General features: G+C 47.8%; 2 protein-coding genes across 2 annotated transcripts in view; one reads left to right on the forward strand and one right to left on the reverse strand.

Moving 5' to 3' along the window:
- RSPH14 (radial spoke head 14 homolog) overlaps nt 1-27,231 on the reverse strand; it is a 140,114-nt gene that overhangs the window by 26,267 nt on the left and 86,616 nt on the right. The window lies entirely within an intron of this gene.
- Nucleotides 1,764-27,231, forward strand: part of GNAZ (G protein subunit alpha z) — a 94,997-nt gene continuing 69,529 nt past the window's right edge. Inside the window, exon 1 of the mRNA XM_084819915.1 lies at nt 1,764-2,121. The gene's annotated coding sequence lies outside the window, so the exon portion shown is untranslated. The remainder of the gene's footprint in view (nt 2,122-27,231) is intronic.

Raw genomic sequence — 27,231 nt, forward strand, 5'->3', positions numbered from 1 at the left:
ACTGTGCTTCAGTTGCACAAGCTAAATTGTGAAAAGCCACATTCTGAGCAGAGGCAGTTTCACGTATATTTTTGTTTTGTAGCAGTTCCGCTGTTTGGTAAGTATTGTTTATTTTAGAATATCCATTATTTTTATCTTTAAAAATAATAGAGAAAAATTATTTAAAAAGGCACCCAGCTGACCTCTTACTGCTTAAGTGTATTATTTAAATAGTGCTTATAGTTTTTATTTTTAGATATAGGTTGTTCGTGTACATTGTGCGCTTTTATGTAAATGGCTTTTAAACTTTTCATATTGTATTTAATGTTTTCACTTCTGTAAACCACCCAGACAGCTTTGGCTGTGGGGCGGTATAGAAATGTATTTATTTATTTATTTATTTACTATACCGCCCAGTAGCCGAAGCTCTCTGGGCGGTTCACAAAAACTAAAACCAAACAACACACAATAAAGCAATTAAAAATATATAGAACATTAAAACCACAATATAACAATACAACCACAATAAAACCTAGCAGCAGTGCAGGAGTTTAAAATACAGATTTAAAACAGCAAAGATAAAAATTTAGAAAGCTAAGATGCCTGGGAAAAGAAAAAGGTCTTCACCTGGAGCCGAAAGGAATACAATGTAGGCACCAGGCGAACCTCACTAGGGAGCTCAAATGTAATTAATAATTAATAAATAACAACAAAATACAGGGTTTACAGTTTTTGGAGCGCTAAGTGCTCGGTAACGCGGCCTCAAAGTAAAGGAGCGCGACACTTATTTTCAACGAGTACCACTGACATCAAAGTGGAAGCTGGAAAAAATGTACTTGAAAGCTAATGGATCATTTTCGAAGTCGGCACCCAAGCAACCTGTGGAACTCTGGAAGGCGGGCTCCGGACACGCGCTCTTCGCCACCCTCGCTCGCTGCTGACGGGACGAGCGCAGCCGCGAGCTCCGCTCGGCCCCCGCTCAGCCGCGCCCGGGCCCGGCCCAAGGCGCCCCGCCGAGGGCGACGGTGCCTGCGCGCAACGCCCACGCGAGGAGGCAGCTCGCCCCGGGGACGACGAGCGGCGCGGGGTGGCGAGCGGGCCCTGCGGACCGGCTGCCGGCGGGGCGCTGGACGGGGTGGGACTCGGGCCAGATCCAGCGCGGCACCCCTCCGTCCGCACGGGCCCACCGGCCCCCGCGGGGGCTCCGCTCGCGAGGGCCCGGCCCGGCCCGGCCGCCCGCCTCGCGCCAGAAGCCCCGCGCGCGGCGCCGAGGGGGTCGCGTCAGCGGGCCGGCCGCGTCTTCCCCGCGCACGTGTGGGCCCGCCCCACGCCGTCCGGCCCGGGGTAGTGTTAGGCCGCCCCCAGCCGCGGGGCGGCAACTCCCCGCACCGCGCGTGCTGCCGGGGATGCTGGGGGTTGCAGTCCAACACAGCTGGAAGGCTGTTCGATGCCGCCGCCAGGGCAGGGACGCTCTGCTCCGTGCGGAACATGTGGAACCGGCCGCGTCCTGCCGTCTGCGGCGACCGCCCGGGCCGCCCAACCCACGGAAGGAAGGAGGCCGGCCGCCCCAGGAGCAGGCCTTGCCTGCCGCAGGCGGCCGCGTGGCAGCGGCCCGGCGCCCACGCCGCCAGGGCCCGCCGAGGCGAGCGGGGCTCCGGCGCGCGCGGCCGCGCCCCGCTGCCCGGGCGCGCCCAGCCATTGGCGAGCGCGAGCGCCAATCCGGGCGCCGGCCGGCCAATCGGCGAGCGCGGAGCCTCTGCGGCGCGCCAGCCCCTCCTCCGCCCGAGGCTCCGGAGCGTGGTCTGCTTTGGCGACCGAGCGGCTGCAGGGAGCGAGGAGGAAGCCGCCCCGCCGCCGCCGCCGCCCTCTCCCGGGCTCGACCCGCCGCGCCGGGCGCCGCCGCCGCGCCTCTCTCGCCTCGCGGCCGGCGGAGGCGCAGCCCAGCCCGTCGGCGCGGCTCCCGTTCTCGGCTGCAGCGGGAGGGGAGGCAGCGCGCCCGCCCGCCCGCAGGCAGCGCCGGTCCCGCCGCTGCCCACCCCGCGGGGAGGATGGGCGCCCTGGCGCCGGCCAAGCACGGCAGCGGCGGCGGCGGACGCGGCGGACGCGGCGGCGGACGCGGCGTGCCCCGCCGCCTATGAGGAGGTAAGTGCCGCTTGGCTGTCGCGGAGCCGCTGCTTTCCCGGGCGGGGAACTAGGTCAGTGCGCGGCGGGCGGCGGGCGGACGAGCCGCGGAGCCCGCGAAGATGCCCTTCTCGGGATTCCGGCCTTGGAGGGCCGCGCGCGCGGGCCCTCCCGCCCCCCCCGCGGCATGGAGCAGCCGCGGCGTCCCCGGCGCGGCGCCGTCGGGAGGGCCGCTCCGCTCGGCTCCGGCGACGGGGCTCCTCTGCTTGGAAAGGCCACGCGCTTCCGGGCGGCCAGAATGCGGCGCCGCTCGGAAAGGCGCCTGCTGCCCGCAAGGCTCGAGGGCCCGGAGGGGCAGCGCGGGGGCGGCGGGGCGGGCGGGCGGGCGGCCTCTCCCGGCGCCCGCGAGCCGGGGGCGGGGCGGGCTTCCTCTGAGCTGCACCTGTGGACAGCTCCCATCCGCATCTCTCGCGCCGCCGGTTTTCTCGGAGATGCAGGCCGCGGGCGCGCGGGCGGAGGCGGCCCCCCGGCGGGGTCTCTGCCGCGAGGCGCACGCCAGTCGCGCCCGCTGCTGCCTGTGGCTCCGGCTCTGCCGAATGCCTGCTGTGGCAGCGCGCGTGCCGGACGGCTGCGGGCCTAACCTAATGACTTCGGGCCAGAGAATGGCGCGCGCCCCGCCCCGCCCCGCGCCCGGGCTTCTGCTTTAGCAGCGCCCGTCTCTGCAGTCTTGGAGCCGGCTCCGTAATTCGCACCAGGGCGGGTCACACCCGCAGGGCGACTGAGTCAGTTTTACTGCAAAGAGTGGAGGCAGCAGATCAGGCCCACCGTGCAAGTGTTGTGGATCGCAAAGAACTTAAAAGCGAGCGTGTCGTATGCTGTTCTCGGAGAAGACTCCGAATGCTCTTAGGGATGCTGATGTCTGGAATCCAAGTTTGTGGCCAGAACGCCCCCCCCCCCCCGCCGAAGTGGGTGTGCAGTGGCTTCTGTCTTCATATCTCTGTTTGGTGCTTGCAGCTGGAGATGCTTCTGATTCTGTAGCAGAACGCTTCATGCTTTCAACATGGCTCTCTCTCCTGACTAGGTTGGGAAGAAGGGATTGAGCTCTGCCCTTGGATGGAGGACACTCTGAAAGGATAGCCATCAAGAAGCATGGGGTGGGGGCATTGTTCGGAAAGGGCAAGTGAACAAACAGCATGAGTGTGCTTCCTGTCAAGATATGCTCAGATGAAAGTCCCCTTGCCAACTGCCTAGTAGTCTATGTGCATGGGTACATATAAGAACATACACGTGCACACCAGATCATTTTAAAGAAGCCCTCCAAAGATTAACAGATGTTACATTAAGAATGTTGCATTGTAACACCCGCATTTTGTGTTCTGTGGCTATAAGATTTGGGGGCCAATCAACACCATTGCACTGAGTTGAGGTTAGCTCCCCTGGTTAAACTGATCATGCCAAGGCAACATAATGTGACCTTTTGGTGGTAGAACATGGCTTTGATAATACGCCCCGTTTTTTTTTTTAAATCCTAAAAATAACTGAACAAAAGGCTTTCAAGGTCTAAAGTAGTTGTGTGTGATAACGGTTTTTGAATACATATAGAATATTTGCTTCTGCCGACTGACCAGGATAAAAATAATCTCTAGACAGAACCAGACGATGAGACTGAGAAATGTCCTCATTTCATTGTGTCGGGAGGAAGGTGAGACAATAACTTTTAATCTTGGGATCTGTGGGGAAATATCAGTGTCAATCTCAGCCAGTTCCTCAGTTTTTACCAGCTAGATACATGGAATAAAGAGTGGTTTAGGGGGCAAGCTTATGTATGTTTACACAGAAAAAAGTCCTACAACTCCCAGCATGCATAGCATTGCACCCTTAGCTGACATCAGAAGATAATAATGTACCACGTGCACATTTTAACCCATGGAACAACACCAGCCCGCCTCATTTTATTTTAATCATATGGGGGATTTTTGACCATGATGTGCTTTTCCATATGGAAGAAGCTCCTTGGCTCAAAAGAATGTTGCAGGGTGAATGAATGAATGAATGAATGAATGCCTAGCAGGGTGAATGAAAGGCAGAACTAGATGTCTCTAGGGAAAAAAACTTGATCCGGCCAATGGGAGTTTTGTCACCAGTTTTTATAACAATAGAAGTGGGTGGCAATCCTGAACAACTTTTCAGAAAGTCACTGGTTCAGTGACAAATTCTACTCTACTTACTAAGTTTGTATATTTTAAGATCAGTTTGTATATTTTAGCTGCCGTGGAATATGCAGCATTATTTGTGTCATCTGTAGTGATTAACACCCACTTAAAACAATATCAACATGATGCATCGCTAATGGTTACTTTTTTATTTTTAAGGAAGTCACAGAATTACTGTGGTGAAGTGCACTGGGTGTCCTGTGCAATCCACTAGGGGGCATGCCATAGAACTGACATGTCATGCCCTCCACCCCAAGAGAGACTCCAGAAAAAGAAGGGCTGGTTTGCTCTTGGGGGACTCAGAGTCCACGCTCCAGGGCTCAAGTCATCATTCTGAGATCCAGGTGGAGAAATGTGTCGTTATAAAGCTAAATAGAATAACCTTTACCCAGTTCTTGGCATCCTTCTGGTTTATAGAATAAACAGTGTTGGGTTTATTGAGCAAAGAGGTTAACAGCGCATTCCTATACATTTCTACTCGGAACTAAGTCCCATTGATTTCATTCAGATTTACTGCTGAGTCCCAGGTAAGTGGTTATAAGCCTAAGTCTTCAGCCCTGTACATACATAACTGAGGGGGACAATCACATGTGCCACCTTGGGCTCCTTGTAGGAAAGGTGGGATATAAATGTAGCAATGTAACAAATAACTAAATAAAATAAGGCTGCAAAGCAATAGTAAAAGAGGAGAACAGGTTCCAGTCCAACACACATTGAGCTTGTTTAAATCCCACTGATTTAAGCAGCTGAATTATGTGGAGGGTGGCACCCAAAGTCATTGAAATTAAATGTTATCATGATAGAACTGTAAACTTTTGATCATATATTAACCATATAGTAAATATTCCAACAAAAGGGGAATGCTTTCACCTAGCTCCACAGAAACAGACAGACAATTCCTATAGTGTACTTTATCAGTCAACTTGTGTATATTGGCAATGTCCAGAACCTTAGTTGGGCTTGAATGCAGATTTCCAATGATGAGCCCATACAGTTTTCGCAGCAACCAAAAGGTTTTGTATTAAGAGTTTTGTTGTTGTTCAGTTGTTAAGTCGTGTCCGACTCTTCGTGACCCCATGGACCACAGCACGCCAGGCCTTCCTGTCCTCCGCTGTCTCCTGGAGTGTGCTCAAATTCATATTCATTGTATCGGTGATGCTATCTAGCCATCTCATCCTCTGCCGTCCCCTTCTCCTTTTGCCTTCAATCTTTCCCAGCATCAGGGTCTTTTCCAGGGAGTTTTCTCTTCGCATTAGGTGGCCAAAATATTTGAGCTTCAGCATCTGTCCTTCCAATGAGCAGTCAGGGTTGATTTCCTTTAGGAATGACTGATTTGACCTCCTTGCAGTCCAGGGGACTCGTAAGAGTCTTCTCCAGCACCACAGTTCGAAAGCATCAATTCTCTGGCACTCAGCCTTGACTATAGTCCAGCTCTCACAGCCATACGTTGCTACTGGGAAAACCATAGCTTTGATTATGCGGACCTTTGTCGGCAAGGTGATGTCTCTGCTTCTTACTATGCTGTCTAGGTTGGCCATAGCTTTCCTCCCAAGGAGCAAGCGTCTTTTAATTTCATGGCTACAGTCACCGTCTGCGGTGATCTTGGAGCCCAAGAAAATAAAATCTGTCACTGCTTCCATTTCTTCCCCTTCTGTATGCCAGGAAGTGATGGGGCCAGAAGCCATGATCTTCGTTTTGTTAATGTTGAGTTTCAAACCAGCTTTTGCACTCTCCACTTTCACCCTCAACAAGAGGCTCTTGAGATCCTCTTCGCTTTCTGCCATTAGGGTGGTATCGTCTGCGTATCTGAGGTTGTTGATAATTCTCCTGGCAATCTTAATTCCGACCTGTGATTCATCCAACCCAGTGTTTCTCATGATGTACTCTGCATATAAATTAAATAAGCAGGGCGACAATATGCAGCCTTGTCGTACTCCTTTCCCAATTTTGAACCAATCGGTTGTTCCCTGTCTGGTTCTTACTGTTGCTTCTTGGCCCTTGTACAGGTTTCTCAGGAGACAGGTAAGGTGGTCTGGTACTCCCATCTCTTTAAAAATTTGCCAGATTTTGTTGTGATCCACACAAAGGCTTTAGCATAGTCAATGAAGCAGAAATAGATGTTTTTCTGGAATTCTCTTGCTTTCTCCATGATCCAGCGAATGTTGGCGATTTGATCTCTAGTTCCTCTGCCTCTTCGGAACCCTGCTTGTACTTCCACTAGTTCTCGGTTCACATGCTGCTGAAGCCTAGCTTGTAGGACTTTGAGCATAACCTTGCTGGCATGTGAAATGAGTTCAATTGTACGGTAGTTTGAACACTCTTTGGCATTGCCCTTCTTTGGAATTGGAACGTAAACTGACCTTTTCTAGTCTTCTGGCCACTGCTGAGTGTTCCAAATGTGTTGGCATATTGAGTGCAGCACTTTAACAGCATCATCTTTCAAGATTTGAAATAGCTCAGCTGGAATACTGTCATCTCTGCTAGCTTTGTTGTTAGTAATGCTTCCTAAGGCCCACTTGACTTTACTGTCTAGGATGTCCGGCTCAAGTTCAGTGACCGCACTATCATGGCTATCAGGGACATTCAGATCTTTCCTGTATAGTTCTTCTGTGTATTCTTTCCACCTCTTCTTAATCTCATCTGCTTCTGTTAGGTCCCTGCCTTCTTTGACCTTTATCATACCCGTCATTGCACAAAATGTTCCCTTGAGATCTCCGATTTTCATGAAGAGATCTGTAGTCTTTCCCATTCTATTGTTTTCCTCGATTTCTTTGCATTGTTCATTTAAGAAGGCCTTCTTGTCTCTCCTTGCTGTTCTCTGGAACTCTGCTTTCAGTTGGATATATCTTTCCCTTTCTCCCTTGCTTTTTGCTTCCCTTCTTTCCTCAGCTACTTGTAAAGCCTCATCAGACAGCCACTTTGCTTTCTTGCATTTCTTTTTCTTTGGGATGGATTGAGTTGCTGCCTCCTGAACAATGTTACGGACCTCCGTCCATAGTTCCTCAGGCGCTCTGTCTATCAGGTCTAATCCCTGAAATCTCTTCCTCATCTCCACTGTATATTCATAAGGGATATGATTTAGGTCATACCTGAATGGTTTAGTGGTTTTCCCTATGTTCTTCAGTTTAAGCCGAAATCTTGCAAGCAGCAGCTCATGATCTGAGCCACAGTCAGCTCCAGGTCTTGTTTTTACTGACTGTATGGAGCATCTCCATCTTTGGCTGCAAAGGACATAATCAATCTGATTTCGATATTGACCATCTGGTAATGTCCATGTGTAGAGTTGCCTCTTGTGCTGTTGGAAAAGAGTGTTTGCTATGATCAGCGTGTTCTCTTGGCAAAACTCTATTAGCCCTTGTCCTGCTTCATTTTGTACACCAAGGCCATGCTTGCCTGTTATCCCGGTGATTTCTTGACTTCCTACTTTAGCATTCCAATCCCCTATGATGAAGAGGACATCTTTTTTTGGCGATAGTTCTAGAAGGTGTTGTAGGTCTTCCTAGAACCGATCAACCTCAGCTTCTTCGGCCTCAGTGGTTGGGGCAGAGACTTGAATTACTGTAATGTTGAATGGTTTGCCTTGGACTCGTACTGAGATCATTCTATCGTTTTTGAGATTGTACCCCAGTACTGCTTTTCCCACCCTTTTGTTGACTATGAGTGCTACTCCATTTCTTCTAAGGGATTCTTGCCCACAGTAGTAGATATAATGGTCACCTGACTTAAATTCGCCCATGCCTGTCCATTTTAGTTCGCTGATTCCCAAGATGTCGATGTTCAATCTTGCCATCTCATGTTTGACCACCTCCAGCTTACCTTGATTCATTGATCTTACATTCCAGGTTCCTACACAATATTGTTCTTTAAAGCATCGGACTTTCTTTTCACCACCAGACACATCCACAGCTGAATGTCCTTTTGGCTTTGGCCCAGCCGCTTCACTCTTTCTGGCGCTACTTGGAAATTCCCTCTGCTCTTCCCCAGTAGTATATTGGACACCTTCTGACCTGAGGGGCTCATCTTCCGGCGTCATCTCTTTTAGCCTGGTGATAAGTTCCATGGGGTTTTCTTGGCAAGAATACTGGAGTAGGTTGCCATTTCCTTCTCCAGTGGACCACATTTTGTCAGAACTCTCCACCATGACCTGTCTGTCTTGGGTGGCCCTGCACGGCATAGCTTATGGCTTTACTGAGTTATGCAAGCCTCTTCGCCACAACAAGACAGTGATCCATGAAGGGGATTAAGAGTTTAATAGTTCATATTTTAATTTTATTTCCATTACTTCTATCACCTGGAAGTAATCAATGTGAATACAAGAATCACTCCACCATGCATAGTAGAAATCTGCATAGTTTGCATGACATTTGTAGAATGTAAAGTATCAGTTTTAAACGTTTGTTTAATCTTTCAGGAGTAATGTAGCAGTGATACACAGGTTTATGCTGAGTTTGTATTTAAGGGTGGGCACAACAGGCATTGCCTAATTTATTTATTTATTCATTTATTATTAAATTTATTGATCGCCCATCTGGCTGGTCACCCAGCCACTCTGGGCGATGTACAGCGTATAATGAAACAGTTTAAAACAATAAAATTCTACAATTAAAACGTTTTCTAAAATACCCTAACCCACCCCAAATGCCTGCCTGAACAACCATGTTTTTAATGCGCAGCAGAAGCTCATTAAAGAGGGGGCATGGCGGAGTTACCTAGGGAGGGAGTTCCACAGAGTGGGGGCCACCACAGAAAAGGCCCTCTCCCTCGTCCCCACCAGTCTAGCTGTCCTGGCTGATGGGACAGAGAGAAGGCCATCCGAGGCTGATCTTGCTAAGCGGCCTGTCTGGTGTTGCTGGAGGCGCTCCTTGAGATAGGCTGGGCCGGAACCATATAGGGTTTTAAAGGTCAAAACCAACACCTTGAATTTGGCCCGGAAAACAACTGGTAACTAGTGCAACTCCTTCAGCACCAGAGTGATGTGATCTCGCTGGCGGCTGCCTTTAATCAGGCGAGCTGCCGCGTTCTGTACCAGCTGCAGCTTCCGAACCGTCTTCAAGGGTAACCCCACATAGAGCGCATTACAGTAGTCTAAACAAGAGGAGACCAGGGCATGTACTACCAATGGGAGCAGATGGTCGGGAAGGAAGGGGCGCAGCCGCCGTATCAGATGGAGTTGATACAGCGCTGTCCGGCTCACAGCTGACACCTGAGCCTCCATGGACAGCTGGGAGTCCAAAATGACTCCCAGGCTGCAGACCTGGTCTTTCAAGGGTAGCCGTACCCCATTCAACACCAGGTCAACATCCCCCAGCCTCCTCTTGTCTCCCACCAAAAGTATCACGGTCTTGTCAGGGTTCAGCTTCAGCTTATTCCTCCCCATCTAGCCACTCACCGTCTCCAGACATTAGGACAGGGATTCTACGGCCAATCTTGGTGAAGATTTGAACGAGAGGTAGAGCTGCGTATCATCCGCATCTTGATGACACTGCACCCCAAACTTCCTGATGATAGCCCCCAGCGGCTTCACATAGATGTTAAATAGCATCGGGGAGAGGATGGAACCCTGTGGCACCCCACAAGTGAGTGGCCACGGGTCTGAAACCTCCTCTCCCAGTGCTACCCTCTGGTACCTGCCGGAGAGGAAGGACCGGAACCACCGCAATACGGTGTCTCCAATGCCCAACCCCTCCAGGTGGTCCAGGAGGATACCATGGTCAACGGTATCAAAAGCCGCTGAGAGGTCGAGGAGAACAAGGAAGGAGCATTCACCCCTATCCAGAGCCCTCCTCATATCATCCACCAAGGCGACCACAGCTGTTTCTGTCCCATGCCCATGCCTGAAGCCCGACTGAAATGGGTCTAGATAATCAGTTTCTTCCAAGTGTGCCTTCAACTGCATCGCCACCACCCGCTCAATCACCTTGGCCAAAAATGGCAGATTTGAGACTGGGCGAAAGTTGTTCAGAACTTGAGGATCCAAGGAGGGCTTCTTTAAGAGCAGTCTTATCACTGCCTCCTTGAGGGCTGATGGCATCACTCCCTCCTCGAGGGAGGCGTTCACCACCGCCCTGATCCCCTCACCCAGTCTCTCTCTGCCGCCCATAATGAGCCAAGATGGGCAAGGATCAAGTAAGCATGTGGTCGGCCTTAGAGATGAAAGCACCTTGTCCACTTCATCAGGAGGAAGAAGCTGGAACCGATCCCACAAAACCAGTTTGCCACAGGCCGCCTCTTGCTCACTAACTCCTAACGCACAGGGTAACACTCCTAATCTGATCAATTTTATCTGCAAAGTGCCTTGCCAAGGCCTCACAGGAGGCCTTAGAATGCTCCAGTGATTCCGGAGCCACAGGACCTACCAGGCTCCGGACCCCTTGGAACAGCCTCCTGGGACAGCATTCTGCAGATGCGATAGAGGCAGCATAATATTCCTTTTTTGCTGCCTTCACCGCCACGTGATAGGCTGAAGATACAGCTCTAGTCCGTGTCTGATCGTCTTTGGAGCGAGACTTCCGCCACCGGTACTCTAGCCATCTCACCTCCTGTTTCAGAGCTCGTAACTGCTGATTAAACCATGGTGCAGTCAGAGCCCTGTTCAGGGGCAGAGGGCGTTTCGGAGCCACCCCATCTAATGCCCCAGTGATTGCAGCATTCCAGCCACCCACCAGGGTCTCGACCGAGTGGCTGTTGGCATGCTCCAGAGAATTCCCAAGCACATTCAGGAATCCATTTGGATCCATAAGACGCCTAGCACGGACCATTTTAATGGGTCCTCCACCCCTGCGGAGGGGTTGTGGAACCGAGAAGTCTAATGTCACCAGATAGTGATCTGACCATGACAAGGGGGTGGTGGATATACCCCCGACTTCCAGATCACTCCCTGCTTCTCCAGAAACAAACACAAGGTCTAGTGCATGACCGGCTACATGGGTGGGCCCAGTTAGAATATGGTGCAGCTCCCAGGAAGCCATGGTCTCCATGAAGTCCCGAGTTGAATATGAGCCAACAATGTGATGTGGCTGCAAAAAAGGCCAATGCTATTTTGGGCTGCATTAATAGAAGCATAGCTTCCAAATCCCGGGAAGTACTAGTTCCCCTCTACTCAGCACTGGTTAGGCCTCATCTGGAGTGCTGTGTCCAGTTCTGGGCACCAGACTTTAAGAAGTATGCAGACAAACTGGAGAGGGTTCAGAGGAGGGCAACAAAGATGATCAGAGGACTGGAAACAAAGCCCTATGAAGAGAGACTGAAAGAACTGGGCATGTTTAGCCTTGAGAAGAGAAGACTGAGGGGAAATATGATAGCACTCTTCAAGTCCTTGAAAGGTTGTCACAGAGAAGAAGGCCAGGATCTCTTCTTGATCATCCCAGAGTGCAGGACACGGAATAATGGGCTCAAGTTACAGGAAGCCAGATTCCGCCTGAACATCAGGGAAAATCTTCCTGACTGTTAGAGCAATACGACAATGGAACCAATTCCCTAGGGATGTGGTGGGCTCTCCCACACTGGAGGCCTTCAAGACGAGGCTGGACAGCCATCTGTCAGGGATGCTCTGACTTGGATTCCTGCACTGAGCAGGGGGTTGGACTCGATGGCCCTGTAGGCCCCTTCCAACCCTACTATTCTATGATTCTATGATTCTAGGTGCTCCTGTGAGGATGGCCTCTGAATGTACGTTGAAGTCCCCCAACACCAATTAGTTGGGGGACTGTACACGCACATCAGAGACTACCTCAAGCACCTTGGCCAGGGAGTCAGTCGTGCAGCAGGGCGGACAGTACACGAGCAAAATCCCCAGACTGCCCTTCGGGCCCAACCTCCAGTACATGCACTCAGCAACCTTGTTCTCCCGGAGAGGGGGTCTGGTGAAGACCAAGGACTTTTGGTAGATAACAGCCACTCCCCCTCCCCGATCCCCAGCCCTCGGCTGCTGTGCATACGAAAATCCAGCTGGACACATGGCTGCAAGAGTTGGAGCAGCAGCCTCGGCCAGCCAGGTCTCCATAATACATGCCGGGTCTGCACCCTCATCCAGGATCATGTCGTGGATGAGGGATGTTTTCTGGGTAACAGACCTGGCATTGCAGAGCAGCAAACGAAGGCCAGAAGATGGAGTTACGCCTCCCCCAGCCATGCTTTGCCTCTGGACAGGCCCGGAGCAGGGGACAGATACTACACATCTCTCCCTTGTTCCCCTTACCTGGCATGGCCTGCCCCTAGTGCTCCGCCAGCGCCTGCCGCCCAGCCTCGGTATGTTCTGGCTCCCAACAGTCTCCCCACTGCCTCCATCAGGTGGACACATGCCCCCTCACTCCCGCCTATCAGGCAGGCTACCCACCCCTAAAAACACAACAAAATCCCCCCCAAATTTTAAAAAAATAAAAAAAACAATTAATTGACATGAATCTTCCTCATATCCTTTCTAATACATTGCTTCCCTAATCCATTACCCATAAATGTTTATAAGAATCACTGAGGGTGCAATCCTATCGCCACTAGACACTGTCTAGAGAGCCATAGGATATTTCAGTTTATGGGATCTGCCTCTGTGCTCCGGCCACCCTACATTGGATAGTTGTCAGCCTATGCAATGCAGCCTCCGAACTATCCAATGGATCCTCTGAACTTGGAGGCTGACAACTATCTCAATAGGATTTCTCCCTGAATGTCATTTTGCAGTTATCTTATAAATGTGAACACTGCTTTTGTTTCCAGGATCTTTTCCCAAGCAATTAATCACATTTTGTTATGTTTCTCAACTTACCAACAGCTCTTAGTTCAAAATGCCATATTTGAAAGTATTGATAGCAGGGTGGCGTACTTCCCTTCCCTATATTTTTATTCTAATTTCTTTATATGGGATCATTTTATTTTGTATAACCATATATCCTAAAGTACCTTCTTAAATGTAGAGTCTCTCCTAACAGAAGCCAGTGGCTATATGCCAGGCTTAGCTTGTTTCTGTTTCTTCCCCTGTACCCTAGACCCTCAAGTTTTCAGTAGCTGTGATGGAATTAGTTGCTTCTGCCCAAGTAATCTCTTCCTCTTGTAAAATCTCTGAAGGAATGTCCAACCCAAACCAAGCATGTGACTTACCTTGGGTTGGGGAGACCGAAGCCACTGAATATGTGCTGCCTTATGCTACTAAAAAAGTTAGGAGACACAGGACCACACTCTTGAGCAGATTTCTGCAGGTTCGATAATTTAACCCTGTAACATGTTCCTGCCTATATGAAGATTCAGCATTTCACTTTCTGATAATCAGCTGCTCACTAGGGAGACTTGAATATAAACAAAGCTTCTGGATCCAAATTATTGTATACCATACTGAGCCAAAGGTTCCCAGGCCATTCTTGATTTGAACAGGCTGAGGTTTCAGCAGTATTTTCATGAGCAATCTGTGTTTACTAATCTCTCTCACCTTTGCTTGGGTTTTAGTCAGCTGTTCTAGACCTCTCCATGGTAACTAGGAGGCTGTGCTGATGGCTGCCAACCACCTTCTTCATAGCTACATACGCTTGAGAACTAGCTGAAATATAGCTTTGAAAGGCTATGATCATATAAAGCTAGTGATGGCTTTCTGAGGCCCATCAATATTGCTTGGGAACCACGGACTTGGTGCAGAAAACGGCAACCAAGATGGTCATGGGGCTGGAGCACCTCCCCCCCCAGAGGAAAGTATATAACTAGCCAGGGTAGATATGATAAAGGTATATACAGTTATGCCTGGTGTGGAGAAAGTGGATAGGGAGATATTTTTCCTCCCTCTCTCATAATACTAGAACCCAATGGGGTCATACAATGGAGCTGAGTTATGGGAGATTCATAGAATCATAGAATAGTAGGGTTGGAAGGGGCCTACAAGGCCATCGAGTCCAATCCCCTGCTCAATGCAGGAATCCAGGTCAGAGCATCCCTGACAGATGCACAATGCGTAGTAAAACTATGGAATTTACTGTTACAAGTTGTACTGATGGCCACCAACTTGGATGGCTTTAAAAGGGATTGGACAAATTCACGGAGAATAAGGCTGTCAATGGCTACTACTCTGGATGGCTATATATTACCTCCAGTATCGGAGACAGTGTATCTATGAATGCCAGTTGCTTGTAACATGACCAGGAGGAAGCTGTTGCACTCATGCCCAACTTAGGGGCTTCCCACAGGTATCTGGTTGGCCATTGTGCAGACAGAATGATGGACTACCAGGCTTTGGGCTGACCCAGCATGGCTCTCCTTGTGTTCTCTTATCTCTTACAGTGAAAGATCTTGGGGTGTATGCATGTTTGTATGAAGAAAAATGTGTCCTCATCAAATTTCAGATGGAAGTAATTTCAGATGAAAGGTGGCTTCAGAAATCAACACAAGTGTAGAATCAGTCTTCATATCACCTGTTTTTATGCAGCCTAAACCCTTTCACTGACTATTATAAAGTCTTCTGACTTGTCAACTGTTTGTTTTTCTGCCTTCATATAGAGAATTGAGAAAGGAGATAGCAGTTCTTTGACCAGTTAAATTGCTCAGGGCTTCATCAACAGAAAGATATTTGCAGATATTTTCCTTCTATATAGTATTAAGTGTTTGTATAATGACCATCTCTGTGTGTGTGGACTGGCATCCAACAAAGTTCTAGTCTTCCTGTAGAGCAGCTGCAGTGCTGTGAGGGCTCCTTGCTTAGGCTTTGCAGATCAAGTTGTTCCATGGCTGACCTGTCAATGTGGCAGGGGGTTCATTCATTCTGGAAGCTGGGAACATCTCCTTGTTGGCACTTCACTCCCACCTTGGTGTCCCACTTTGCAAAAGAAAGGAAATTGTGCCCTGCAGTGTTCCTGGCCTTGAGAATTGGGAAAAGGGTGTAGCAGACTGGCAGCAAAGGCCTGCAGAGAAGCAAGACAAGAGTAAGTGAGGGGTGGGCAGGAAGGCAGTGATGTTGGCATTGGTGAAATACCTGGTCGGGGTGGGGGACCTGGCCATTCTTGCATGCCTCTTCTGCAGGGTAGGGCCTGCAGAAGTCCAAAGTCTTGGGCCTACCTATTAGCCGTGTTGTTGGCAGAGAGCTGTACTGCTCTTTGGCCCTTTTTATCTTTGTAAACTGACCAGATGAACACTGTGGTATACGAAGGCAACATGGCAACATTTCCAGTTTAAAAAACAACAGGAACAGAGGAGATTTTGAAAATCAGTGTATGATGTGGGCTGAAGGTGGGGTTTGATGTTCAGCAGGGAGGGAGGGCATAAAAAAATCTCACTGTGTGTTCCAACCCAGTCATTGCTCTTGAAACTAGCCAGGTAAAAATGCCACTACAGAATTGAACTTAAATATACTTTTGAGTCACTGATAATCTCTTTCCAAAGATCTTCTGTCTGTAATCTAGCAAGTGATTAATTCTGCAGGCGTCTCTTGCAGAGTGTTCTGTATCCTGCATTCCATAGAAGGCATTTGGTGCCTTCCCACTCTCACTTCCAAGTATTGACAGTTCATTTATAATGCCAAACATAACAGAACCAGTTCTTGCATTGGCTACATCCTGTTGCTCCTGACTGGCAGTGCAAGAGGGGTGTAAAGTCAGCTTAACTGGCTATCTGAGGTTTCCAGATGAGGCAACTTGACAAGGCAAATATATCACCCTTCATGCAGCTGCAGAGAATGGTGTGTGGGAAGCCTGGTCCACTCTCGCCTGCTGCAGCAGCTCAAGTAAGTTCCCGTATTCTCCATCAGATTGACATGGCAGCAATTCTAAGCCCCATGTGGGTTTGCAGATTGGGCTGTTGATGGCATTACAGTGATATTACTTTAGCAAATGTACTTAGGAGTGAGGTGTAAAGGACTTTTTTAGGAGGCACCCTAAACATCATATTTTGTTCTCTCGTATAATTCTGGGTAAATTAAATTTGGATATAAAGGCTCTGGGAGAAGAGATAATTGCCTGATTTGAATTATATGCAGTAGTGATTATCTCATCCTGATTCTGAAAGCCTAAAGTGGGGAATAAGAGCTGAGCAAAGATACCTTAGTATCTGAGGCAGAAGATCTAAATGCTGCCCTTGCTCATGCTTTTTTTTTTAAGCTGGTAATTTAATGGTGGTCCAAATCTGCCACCTCAGGTGGATAGTGCTCTCTGTCTTGTCACTGAGCCAGCCTGGACAGGAGGGTGATAGTTGTTCTGACTCCATTTATAGCTGCTTTGTGCATAATAAGAGGTGAGTGTGAACCCTTCTTTGCTCCCCTTTCTTCCCATAAGGAAACACTGAACAACACAAATGTAATCAAATCTTAATTAGATGGTTCAGTTCTATTCTAACATCTCCAGAGAGAAGTTATTTGAAATCAGAGTAGCATTTCTTTCTGGGCAGGAAGGCCCTAAATATCTGTAACTTATTAACAGAGTCTGCCCTCACCTCACCTTCTTTGTTCTAAGTGCTGCAGAACCAGCCTGGTACCCCTCGGACATATTACAAAATAATATTTCTCACAACTCCTATTGATGAAGAATTCTAAAGTTGTCTATGCAAAAAAGATGTTCTCTTCTGGGTCTCTTGCACCCCAGTCCTATGCATGTTTACTTGGCAGTAAATCCCCTTAAATTCAATGGGTGTTACAGTCAAGTTAGGATGTTTAGGATTTCACCCTCAGTCTGGGATACTGATATAACTCCAAGCTCTTTGATTTTGTTTAAAGCAAAATCTTAATGTGGCACAAAACCACACTGCACAATAAAGGAAAAATGGAATTATGTCCTCCCCACCCCCAATCTGGGCTGTATAAAACCCACTCATTAAGAAAATGATGTTTGGTGCTGTGTGCCAAAGGGCATGCTCCTGCCAGAGCAGAGGACTGGGGTGCATGGCCCCCTTACAACACAGGAGCTGCCACAATATGCTGCTGCAGGAGGGGTTATCGGAAGCCCTGGGCCACACGGGGGGCATTCATGGCAGGGCTTCCCATGTTGGGTGTTCCAGCTTCTGGGAGGCGATGCTGGTGTGGGAAGGAGCTGCAGTTCTGACTCCTGTCTTCTTAACCGAGGACATCTGTTGCTACCTTTGCAGTGTAGGAGGGCACCATTCTGCTAGTGTAACATTGGAGGGACCCTAAGCGGCATAGCTCCATAGGAACCTGGGCTACTAGATGAGTGTCATTAAGCATAGGAAAATAGCCTGACTTTTCTTACAAACTACTCATGTAATAAAACTGACCTGCTTAGTTTCAGTTTGTCTCTTTGTATTTGCTTTTCACAGACATATTAACTAGCTGGCAGGTTTATGCAGAAACTATGAATTCTGAAAAGCTGCTAGAGAGCAGGTCCTTTTTAAAACAAGAAGTTGAATGCTTGCAGTTGCACCAGGAAACACTTTGCTCAGCCAACCTTGCATTTGTTCATTCATTCATTCATTCATTCACTCATACTGAGCCAGTATTGCGTACGATCTAGGTTGGGATTCATAGGTGTCTGACTAACTTATGGGTGGCCCATAGTCTCGGGCTTACATGAGGCAGGAAAAACATGTGCCTTGTAATAGGCAAAGCTGTAGGCAATAGATTCAGGTAGGAATCATGGGACAGGGGGTGGGTGGAGAGGGGGGGAGAGAGAGAGAAGAGAGGAGATTCCAGCAGCTAATTTACACTGGGGGTTTTTTCCTACACAGTTTCAAGGACTCCAGGGCTTAAACCAGGAACCTTTGAGCCAGAGGCGGGGATCTAGCCTAGTTAGCTACCTCGGGCACTGTGCATGGGTGTGTGCGCATCTAGTTTTTCAGCTCAGGGCCCTCTTCAAGCTCAAGGGGGACAGTTGGGTATACACTTGAGGATGCCTTGGCCAGCTGAATGAAGCTTTGCATTCTCCACTTCAGGCTTCTAGCTCAGGCTGCTCTCCTTCAGGGCCTTAAGCTGGAGAGGGCACCCCCGCCCAGGCCTACAGTTGTGCCTGGCTTCAACCTGGTCCTGGTGCAAATGCATATACATGGTTCACATGATCAGTGGTCGTTATTTTTCTTTATTTCACCTGGTCCTTGCTTCCATTGTGTTTGTTAATGAGTGCCACTTTACAGAGAGTACCAACTGTTTCACTTCTAGTTGTTACACTTTGTTGAACGTACAGCATTTATTGCTTTGCTGTAGTTATGAAACTTGCCATACCGCATAGTCTATATGGACCATCCACTACCTATTTAAATGTAGACTTTTCTATTTCCTCTTTCTGTGGGTGTGTGGGTGGGAAGGGGGGATGTTTCACCATTGCAACAACCTACTGCCACATGCAGTCAGTCTGTTCACGTAAGATAACATGGCAAAATCTTTCCATCAACAGTGGAGATGGACAAAGAATACAGTAACACAGCCAGAGACCACCTGGGGACCCCTAACCTTTGAAATAACAGGGAGGGATGCTTGTACTCACATTCACGCTGCTGAGAATGCTAGTCTAAAACCAAACCTCTGCAAAATGTCTTGTGATCATGCACTTTGGTATTTAGTCAGCATAGCACTAATCCTGTGTGATAGACAGCTCAAGACAAAATTAAGGAAGAGAGATGGTGTAGAGCACAGTGTTTCAAGAGGCATCGCACAAGTACAGAATCAAGGAAAGATGTGAAAAAGACACTGTTATCCCAGCTCAAGGTTTCCAGGGCAAGCTCCTTCGAAGCAGGGGCCCATACTGGAAGGGCAGGGTCACACCAGGCTGGGCAGGGTCACACCAGGCCAGGCAGGCTCAATCAGGACCTTGGATAGGTCACTGTGGCCGATGCTGCCTAGAACTCACCCAAGGATGGCTGTAGTCTCAGCAACATGCAGACACCTTCTGAAGGCTGGCTGGTCTGGACTAGGAGTGCACGAAAGCCACTTACCTGGTCTCGCAGCTTTTCGCGGTGGGGGGGAGGCGCTTCGCTGCTCTCCCCCCGAAGTTCAGGCCGGGGGGGGAGGCTTCCCGCCTCGCCCGGCCGAAATTCAGGCCGGGGGGGAGGCTTCCTGCCTCGCCCCGCCGAAATTCAGGCCGGGGAGGAGGCGCCTCGCCTCGCCCGGCCGCGAAATAAAAAGTAAAAAAAAAAACACGCCCCCGTGATAGGCTACGTGACGATTTACGTAGCCTATCATGGCTAGATCTACAAAGTCAGCCGTGATAGGCTATGTTAAATAGCGTTGCCCTTATTTTCGCCGTAGTCTACGTAATCTTTACGTAGACTACAGCGACCAAATAAGGAACGCGAATGGCGGCTCCCTATGGGGGCCGCCATTAGCCGTACGCGCTTTTTTTTTTTTTTTAAAGTCACCCGTGATAGGCTATATGACGATTTACGTAGCCTATCACGGCTGACTTTGCAAATCTAGCCGTGATAGGCTACGTTAATTGTCACGTAGCCTATCACGGGGGCGTGTTTTTTTTTTTAACTTTTATTGGAATGGCGGCAGCGGCAGCCGGTCGAAAGATCGGCTGCCGCCCCCGCCCCTGACAAAGACCCGACGAACCGCCGCTGGGACCCGCCGCCGGGATGGACATTCGGGAAAGGTAAGTCCCGTCCCGGGGGGGGGTGCGGGGGGTGGGGGGGTGCGGAGAATTTCTCCCTGAAACTTCTTTGGGGGGCCGAACACGTTGGCGCTCGGCCCCCCGAAGTTTCGGGGAGAAATTCTCCGCCAACCCTAGTCTGGACCTGTTAACACTAGCCACTCTAAGCAGCTGACTGTGTTCCTTAAAGGACCATTGCCTGATTCTGCAGCCTCTGGCTTCTATGGTCTGGGGTGGTGAGGAGTGCATCGGGGAAGGGGATGCTCTGAATTTGAGGGGTCTGGTAAAACAATGTTCTCTGGCCTGGAAGGTCCTGGAGTAGCAAAAGATAGCTCACTGGCCGATGCCTCTGCTCCCTCTAAGTCTCTTTCATGAGAAGGGGATTGAGGCCAGAGAACATGAAAATAATGCTGATTATCCACTGATCATTTGTACAAATTAGAACTGAAATGAGAAACGCTGCTGCAGTGTAGCACTTGTGATCTTTGCTGTTACAAATAGTTGCTTTAAAATGTCCTTTCAGTACATCTGATTCCCACAAGCCACATGGCTACTGTGCTTATCCTGACTGTTATCCCTTCTAGACCATGTGACAGGCTGCAAGAATTGTGGTTGACACAGCTCACATGGAAGAAAGTTAATCATGGTGACTGAATTTGTTGCATATTGTCTGGCATAATACGAAGCAAAAATTTTGGGGATGTAAGTGGGGTGAGCATGCACTATTACAAAGCAGAAATAATTCTACTGAAATCACTGTTTTGTCCTGGCTTTTCATCTGTTGAATCCAGGAGGGTGCCACTTTTTGTCCTACTTTGAGAAGCAGGTGGCATTACATCACAGTCTGGATATTCTATTTTTAAGCCTAGGAACATGGGCGTCAGTAGTTCATGAGCAAGGCAGGCTATATATCATTCCATGTAGGGCACATGCTATTTGAAATGGCAAGCAGGAGATATTAATTTTTCACAAACTGGCTACCTGAAGTGCTCATGCTGGTAAGCAAAAGTGTGTAAAGGATTATCTTTTGCCTCTGTTCAGCAAGTTCTAGGCCTACATGCCTAGCTCAAATACTCCCAGGGAGGACTCTCCTGCAATAATGGTACTAGACAAAAAGCTGGATGACATTATTGAGCATATCAAGGCAGCTAGAGGTGAAATCAAAGAAGAATGTACCACACAGCTCAACCCCATTAGAGCAACTCACCTCTCTGAGAGGCCACATGCAGAGTGTTGGGCAAACATCTGACACAGAATTTTATGTGGCTACTGGCTTGCAAGAGAAATGGAAGCATGTGAGGCATATAAATAAGGAGCTGATTAGTAAGCTGGATGACCCAGAGAACCGAAATCGCTGGAGTAATTTACGCTTCATAGGCTTTCCAGAATGAGTGGAGGATGCCAGCCCAGAGAGGTTCTTTGCACAATGGTCTCGCAGAACGCCTCCCAGATAAACCAGCAGAAATGCTGGAAATAGAATGTGCCCATAGACTGAGGCTCCGCTTCACCCTTAAGGCAAGCAAACCAAGAGACGTCGTCGCATGCTTCAGTTTCCCCAGGGCCCAAAAGGAAAATGTATACTTCTAGCAAATTTTTATAACAGAATTAATGATGCCAAGATCCAAATGTTTCAGAAACTCTCTGGTGAAAACCTGAGACAACAGAGAACCAAGTTGTGACCAATTACAAAAGCCCTCTCTGAAGGAGACCTGAAGTATGTGTGTGTTCACCAGGCAAGTTGGCAAGACTTTTGGTGAACACACACATACTTACATAATAATGTGAGATATTATATTTTATATTCATCATACTTTTTATTCATTATGCATAGATCATATCAAAGGATTGTGGTATATTTCAACTCCTATTTCTTGGCTTTGTGTACACAAGAATCTGCCTTGGCTCCTGTCGCCTTGTCTGCGGACTCGTGAACCATTGTCATCACTCTAAGAATTCAGCCCAAAGACTGGAGGCTAACTGCTCCTCTTGGGACCAAATAGCACCTTGTGGCAGCGCACCCTGCTTGCGGAAGCAATCGGGGAAGATGCAGTGCATTATTTTAAGGAAAATGTACCCCCTTATCTTGTTTTACTGTTTCTGCAGTGCTTTCATATTGGTGGGAAAGGCTTATAGCTGCTCCATCCTGGACGAGAAAGCAAATGGAAAAAGATCAGGCTGACTTACTAACTGGTATTAAGGCTATAGAATAGAAACAGAAGCACTCAGGTTCTAGCAAAATCCTTAAGAAATTTACAAAGACTCACTTAGAGATGAGCCGCTTAGAAATGTCTTTAATATAAGCAATTCATAAATATTGTTAAATAAATCTCTGGAGCCACGATGCTTCTCTTATTCATCAAGGAAACCTACTCTGAACAGACAAGGGGTCTAGTGGATTGTTAGCTTGGCGACTCAGAAGGTTTCTATCCTGCAAGCTGGTTAAAAGCATTCAGACCTCATGCAGACTTTTTCTTCTAATTCAGATGAGGTTTGTAAAGCATTTGCAGCACACTGTTATACAAGACTATGAATCTGACAATCTGATCTCCATCTCTGTTAGAGAGTATATTGATGTTAGGCATCCATAAGTTGTCAGCTATGCATACAAAATGGCTTGAGCAGGTCGTGATTGAGGAATTAGATCAGGTGATCAAATGGTTTAGAATGGGTATGTCACCTGGGATGGATGGGATTATAGCAGACTTTTATAGGAAGTTTAATGAGCAGCTGATTGCTAAATTGATGATTTTGTTTAATGAGGTAATGAGCCATGTTACTGCTCCATCCTGGCTGGATTCCTGGATGGTAGTAATTCTAAAAAATGATAAAAGAGTATACTTTATCCTTATATCCTGTTTCCTTATATAGAGCAGTTTTCCTCCTTTGTCAAAATTCAAAGATCTTTTCATTTTCTCTGAGAGATTTACATTAGTCAGTCTGGATTTATACCTGTATTTATACCTGGATACCGGCTCATGGGTAATGTCAGACTGCACCAGAAATCTCATTCTTGGGGCAGAATGTTCTTGTTATCCACTAGCAACTGTGTTGGTGGACACCAAGAAAGCATTTGATAGAGTGGAATTGAGTTATATGAAATATGTATGACTAAAGATGGGGTTGGCCTGCAGTTTTAAAAGGCTATCAAAGTGAACTGTTCCTCACCAAGCACAATAGTGTCAGTCAACAACCAGCAATCTGCACCATTCAGTCTGTGCTGAGGTACCCATCAAGGCTGTCTACTCTCCCCTCTCCATTTTGCAGTTGTAACAGAGCCTTTAGCAACTACTTTAGAAAGTGTTGTATTATGGTTTTAGTTGCTCTAACTGGTGCATTAGAGGGGTGAGACAGAAGTTCTGTATAAATAAATTAAATGAATGTTAATATAGAGGAGTCATTGTTCAATGGGATACAGCATTAATATGTAAGCAGATGACATGGCTATGTTTGTATTCCAGTCTGCCCCATTCTGGTGCCCACCAGACATGTTGGACTACAACTCCCATGCTGGCTGGGGTGATGGGAATTGTGGATCACTGCCTTGTTGTGGCGAAGGGGCTTGCGTAACTCAGTGAAGCCATAAGCTATGCCGTGCAGGGCCACCCAAGACGGACAGGTCATGGCAGAGAGTTCTGACAAAATGTGGTCCACTGGAGAAGGAAATGGCAACCCACTCCAGTATTCTTGCCAAGAAAACCCCATGGAAAGTATCACAAGGCTAAAAGATATGACGCCGGAAGATGAGCCCCTCAGGTCGGAAGGTGTCCAATATGCTACTGGGGAAGAGCAGAGGGTATTTCCAAGTAGCGCCAGAAAGAGTGAAGCGGCTGGGCCAAACCCGAAAGGACACTCAGCTGTGGATGTGTCTGGCGGTGAAAAGAAAATCCGATGCTGTAAAGAACAATATCGTTTAGGAACCTGGAATGTCAGATCAATGAATCAAGGTAAGCTGGAGGTGGTCAAACATGAGATGGCAAGATTGAACATCGACATCTTGGGAATCAGCGAACTAAAATGGACAGGCATGGGCGAATTTAATTCAGGTGACCATCATATCTACTATTGTAGGCAAGAATCCCTTAGAAGAAATGGAGTAGCACTCATAGTCAACAAAAGGGTGGGAAAAGCAGTACTGGGGTACAATCTTAAAAATGATAGAATGATCTCAGTACGAATCCAAGGCAAACCATTCAACATCACAGTAATTCAAGTCTATGCCCCAACCACTGAGGCCGAAGAAGCTGAGGTTGATCGGTTCTATGAAGACCTACAATACCTTCTAGAACTAACACCAAAAAAAGATGTCCTCTTCATCATAGGGGATTGGAATGCTAAAGTAGGAAGTCAAGAAATCACCGGGATAACAGGCAGGCATGGTCTTGGTATACAAAATGAAGCAGGACAAAAGCTAATAGAGTTTTGCCAAGAGAACATGCTGATCATAGCAAACACTCTTTTCCAACAGCACAAGAGGCGACTCTACACATGGACGTCACCAGATGGTCAATATTGAAATCAGATTGATTATGTCCTTTGCAGCCAAAGATGGAGAAGCTCCATACAGTCAGTAAAAACAAGACCTGGGGCTGACTGTGGCTCAGATCATGAGCTGCTTCTTGCAAAATTTCGGCTTAAATTGAAGAACGTCGGGAAAACCACTAAACCGTTCAGGTATGACCTAAATCATATCCCTGATGAATATACAGTGGAGGTGAGGAATAGATTTCAGGGATTAAACCTGATAGACAGAGTGCCTGAGGAACTATGGACAGAGGTCTGTAACATTGTTCAGGAGGCAGCAACGAAATCCGTCCCAAAGAAAAAGAAATGCAAGAAAGCCAAGTGGCTGTCTGATGAGGCTTTACAAGTAGCTCATGAAAGAAGGGAAGCGAAAAGCAAGGGAGAAAGGGAAAGATATACCCAACTGAATGCAGAGTTCCAGAGAATAGCAAGGAGAGACAAGAAGGCCTTCTTAAATGAACAATGCAAAGAAATCGAGGAAAACAACAGAATGGGAAAGACTAGAGATCTCTTCAAGAAAACTGGAGATCTCAAGGGAACGTTTTGTGCAAAGACGGGCATGATAAAGGACAAAGAAGGCAGGGACCTAACAGAAGCAGATGGGATTAAGAAGAGGTGGCAAGAATACACAGAAGAACTATACAGGAAAGATCTGAATGTCCCTGATAGCCATGATAGTGCGGTCACTGAACTTGAGCCGGACATCCTAGAGAGTGAAGTCAAGTGGGCCTTAGGAAGCATTAGTAACAACAAAGCTAGCGGAGATGACAGTATTCCAGCCGAGCTATTTAAAATCCTAAAAGATGATGCTGTTAAAGTGCTGCATTCAATATGCCAACAAATCTGGAACACTCAACAGTGGCCACAAGACTGGAAAAGGTCAGTTTACATTCCAATTCCAAAGAAGGGCAACGCCAAAGAGTGTTCAAACTACCGCACCATTGCGCTCATTTCACATGCCAGCAAGGTGATGCTCAAAATCCTACAAGCTAGGCTTCAGCAGTATGCGAACCGAGAACTACCGGAAGTACAAGCTGGGTTTTGAAGAGGCAGAGGAACTAGAGATCAAATCGCCAACATTCGCTGCATCATGGAGAAAGCAAGAGAATTCCAGAAAAACGTCTATTTCTGCTTCATTGACTACGCTAAAGCCTTTGATTGTGTGGATCACAACAAACTGTGGCAAATTCTTAAAGTGATGGGAGTACCAGACCACCTTACCTGTCTCCTGAGAAACCTGTACGAGGGTCAAGAAGCAACAGTAAGAACCAGAGATGGAACAACCGATTGGTTCAAAATTGGGAAAGGAGTACGACAAGGCTGCATATTGTCACCCTGCTTATTTAACTTATATGCAGAGTACATCATGAGAAATGCCGGGTTGGATGAATCAGAGGTCGGAATTAAGATTGCCGGGAGAATTATCAACAACCTCCGATATGCAGACGATACCACCCTAATGGCAGAAAGCGAAGAGGATCTCAAGAGCCTCTTGTTGAGGGTGAAAGAGGAGAGTGCAAAAGCTGGTTTGAAACTCAACATTAAAAAAACTAAGATCATGTCATCTGGCCCTATCACTTCCTGGCATATAGAAGGGGAAGAAATGGAAGCAGTGACAGATTTTACTTTCTTGGGCTCCAAGATCACCGCAGACGGTGACTGTAGCCATGAAATTAAAAGACGCTTGCTCCTTGGGAGGAAAGCTATGGCCAACCTAGACAGCATAGTAAGAAGCGGAGACATCACCTTGCCGACAAAGGTCCGTCTAATCAAAGCTATGGTTTTCCCAGTAGTAATGTATGGCTGTGAGAGCTGGACTATAAGGAAGGCTGAGCGCCGAAGAATTGATGCTTTCGAACTGTGGTGCTGGAGAAGACTCTTACGAGTCCCCTGGACTGCAAGGAGGTCAAATCAGTCCATCCTAAAGGAAATCAACCCTGAGTGCTCATTGGAGGGACAGATACTGAAGCTGAAGCTCCAATATTTTGGCCACCTAATGCGAAGAGAAAACTCCCTGGAAAAGACCCTGATGCTGGGAAAGACTGAAGGCAAAAGGAGAAGGGGACGGCAGAGGATGAGATGGCTAGATAGCATCACGGATGCAATGAATATGAACTTGAGCACGCTCCGGGAGAGAGCGCAGGACAGGAAGGCCTGGCGTGCTATGGTCCATGGGGTCACGAAGAGTCGGACACGACTGAACGACTGAACAACAACATCTAGAGGGCACCAGGTTGAGGAAGGCTGATCAAATATATCTGCAGCAATTCCTGAACTGGTGTGAGACCTTAAAGCAGCCTTTCCCAACCTGGTGCCCTCCAGATGTATTGGAATGCAACTCCAACAATCCCCAGCCAGCATGGGAATGGGGATAATGCAAGTTGCACTTGAAATGCTTGGCACAGTTTCAGATATTTCGGATATTTAATGCCAATGTTCTTCAAGATATACAGAATCATCTGCAAACTTTATGATCCTCTGAAATAACCATGTAAGTCCTAGTGCCATTTAGGAGTTTGGATCTTTCCAAACTTATGAGGACTTCACTTCTTTGTTTGACAAGTAAAAAAAGATCCACAAGACAATTGCTAAAAATCTTTCTGGGCTTGCAGTCATGGTTGCTATTTACATTAATGTGTTTTGTTTCTTCTAGTTTTCTTCTAGTTTATTTTCAAACACTTTGGACATATCTTTCTGTCTCTGAGCTGAAAAAATGGCAAACTCTGCTTAATAATTGTATTTGGACAGATAACCTGTGGTTAAGTAGGGCTTTGTTGCAAAGCCAACATTGAAGGATGGACTGGCCATTAGGTGCGGGACTTGTTTGGTCCAAACTGAAGTTGTAAACACACTGAAAACTCCTAACACAGATTGATGGTGGTTCAAGTTTCCCTAGATGC

Source organism: Heloderma suspectum, chromosome 13 (genome assembly GCF_057233095.1).
Source record: "Heloderma suspectum isolate Gila_16-S chromosome 13, 16-S_ref, whole genome shotgun sequence".
NCBI lineage: Eukaryota > Metazoa > Chordata > Lepidosauria > Squamata > Helodermatidae > Heloderma > Heloderma suspectum.